This window comes from Arachis stenosperma, chromosome 9 (genome assembly GCF_014773155.1).
Source record: "Arachis stenosperma cultivar V10309 chromosome 9, arast.V10309.gnm1.PFL2, whole genome shotgun sequence".
NCBI classification, from domain to species: domain Eukaryota; kingdom Viridiplantae; phylum Streptophyta; class Magnoliopsida; order Fabales; family Fabaceae; genus Arachis; species Arachis stenosperma.
In genome coordinates, this window is record NC_080385.1 from 97,944,175 (window position 1) to 97,946,026 (window position 1,852).

The 1,852-nt window shown below is 41.1% G+C and overlaps 1 non-coding gene across 1 annotated transcript; it reads right to left on the reverse strand.

Annotated features, from left to right (window-relative positions):
- Positions 1–345: 345 nt before the first annotated feature.
- LOC130952877 (small nucleolar RNA R71) lies at positions 346–453 on the reverse strand. Its single transcript, XR_009075052.1, has one exon. It is a non-coding gene; the product is annotated as a small nucleolar RNA R71 (small nucleolar RNA).
- Positions 454–1,852: the final 1,399 nt, after the last annotated feature.

Genomic DNA, 1,852 nt, shown 5'->3' on the forward strand with positions numbered 1-1,852 from the left:
GCACCAACTCCCGACTTCTATGGGAGAAGCATCTCTATTCCTGCCATTGGAGCAAACAACTTTGAGCTTAAGCATCAATTAGTTTCTCTGATGCAACAGAATTGCAGGTTTCATGGACTTCCATTGGAAGATCCTCATCAGTTCTTGGCTGAATTTTTGCAAATCTGTGACACTGTTAAGACCAATGGAGTTGATCCCGAGGTCTACAGACTTATGCTTTTCCCTTTTGCTGTAAGAGACAGAGCTAGTATATGGTTGAACTCACAACCTAGAGACAGCCTGAACTCCTGGGAGAAGCTGGTCAATGCCTTCTTAGCTAAATTCTTTCCACCTCAAAAAATGAGTAAGCTTAGAGTGGAAGTTTAAACCTTCAAACAAAAGGAAGGTGAATCCCTCTATGAAGCTTAGGAAAGATACAAGCAATTGATCAGAAGGTGTCCCTCTGACATGCTTTCAGAATGGAGCATCATAGGTATCTTCTATGATGGTCTGTCTGAGTTATCCAAGATGTCATTGGACTGCAGGCAGATCTATTTATCTGAAGAAAATGCCTACAGAAGCTTAGGAACTCATTGAAATTGTTATAAATAACCAGTTCATGTACACTTCTGAAAGAAATCCTGTAAACAATGGGATAACTCAGAAGAAAAGAGTTCTTGATATTGATACTCTGAATGCCATTGGCTCAGAATAAATTATTGACTCAGCAAGTCAATATAATTTCTCAGAATCTGATTGGATTGCAAGCTGCATCTGGCAGTGCTAAAGAAGCCTCCTTTGAAGGAGAAGCTTATGACCCTGAGAATTCTGCAATGGAAGAGGTGAATTACATGGGAGAACCCTATGGAAACACCTACAATTCTTCATGGAGAAATCACCCAAATTTCTCATGGAAGGATCAACAGAAGCCTCAATAAGGCTTCAACAACAGTAATGGTGGAAGAAATAGGTTTAGCAATAGCAAGCCTTTTCCATCATCTTCTCAGCAACAGATAGAGAACTCTGAGCAGAATTGCTCTGGCTTAGCAACCATAGTCTCTGATCTATCTAAGACCACACTAAGTTTCATGAATGAAACAAGTTCTTCCATTAGAAATTTAGAGGCACAAGTGGGTCAGCTGAGTAAGAGAGTTACTGAAACTACTCCTAGCACTCTCCCAAGCAATACAGAAGAAAATCCCAAAAGAGAGTGCAAGGCCATAACCACGTCCAATATGGCCGAACCTGTGCAGGAGGGAAAGGTAGTGATTCCCAGTGAGAAAGACCTCATGGGACGTCCACTGACCACTAGGAAATTCCTTTCTGAGGAACTAAGGGAATCTGAGGCTCATACAAAGATCATAGAGATTCCATTGAACCTACTTCTGCCGTTCATGAGCTCTGATGAGTATTCTTCCTCTGAAGAGGATGAAGATATTATGAAGAGCAAGTTGCTAAGTACCTTGGAGCAATCATGAAGCTGAATGCCAAGTTATTTGGTAATGAGACTTGGGAGGATGAACCTCTATTGCTTATTAATAAACTAAATACCTTGGCTCAGCTAAAGATACCACAAAAGAAACCAGACCCTGGAAGGTTCTTAATACCTTGCACCATTAGTACCATGACCTTTGAGAAGGCTCTGTGTGACTTGGGATCAAGTGTAAACCTCATGCCACTCTCTATAATGGAGAAACTAGGGATCTTTGAGGTACAAGCTGCAAGAATCTCACTGGAGATGGCAGACAATTCAAGGAAATAGGCTTATGAACTTGTAGAAGATGTCTTAGTGAAGGTTGAAGGCCTTTACATCCCTGCTAACTTTATAATCCTGGACACTGGGAAGAATAAGGATGAATCTATCATCCTTGGC